This window comes from Gekko japonicus, unplaced genomic scaffold (assembly GCF_001447785.1).
Source record: "Gekko japonicus isolate JY-2015 unplaced genomic scaffold, Gekko_japonicus_V1.1 scaffold4209, whole genome shotgun sequence".
NCBI lineage: Eukaryota > Metazoa > Chordata > Lepidosauria > Squamata > Gekkonidae > Gekko > Gekko japonicus.
This window is the reverse complement of record NW_015165959.1, coordinates 29902-30556: the sequence shown is the minus strand read 5'-3', so window position 1 is coordinate 30556 and position 655 is coordinate 29902.

Genomic DNA, 655 nt, shown 5'->3' with positions numbered 1-655 from the left:
AAAACTCGGTCTTAAAGGTGCCACTGGACTGTTTCGGATTGCTAGCTATGGGGGGGTGGAACGTGCAGATCTGCCCTCAAAGAGGAGATAGAGCTTGTACCTGAAGATGGGCCGGGGGGGGGGGCTCTGCAGCTTACCTGGCTGCTTCTTGCTCCTCATGGCCCGACTGAGGGCTGCTGGGAGCAGGGGGTGGGGCTTGTTGCATGTGCCTGCCCCCCTGGGCTCCTTGCTGCCGGAGCTCCGCTCCTGTGCGCTCCTGCAGTAAATGACCCCTGCTTGTCAGGTTACTGGATTTGAGAGAAAAATCCTGATTGCCTTCCAGGAGGCAAGTTCTGGCCTAAAGTGTGACACCGCCTTGGCACAGCCCTTTCTGCCGCACCCCTTGCTGACGGGATTACAGAGTGATGGTGCTAGAGGAGGCGCGTCTGGTCGTTGAACAGGTTTTGGATAAACGTTAGAATAAAAATCCCCCTATGTATTTTTGTTGGAATTAGTGGATATTATTTTGGGGGGGGGGACTATTTTAAATTTGAAAGTAAGAGGGGTCGCAATGGGCAGTAGTTTTGTGCCCAGTGCAGCCGACCTTTTTATGGCTGAACTAGAGAATGTCCAATGAACTGGAAACGTTTATACAACACAGGCTCTTTATCCTTTG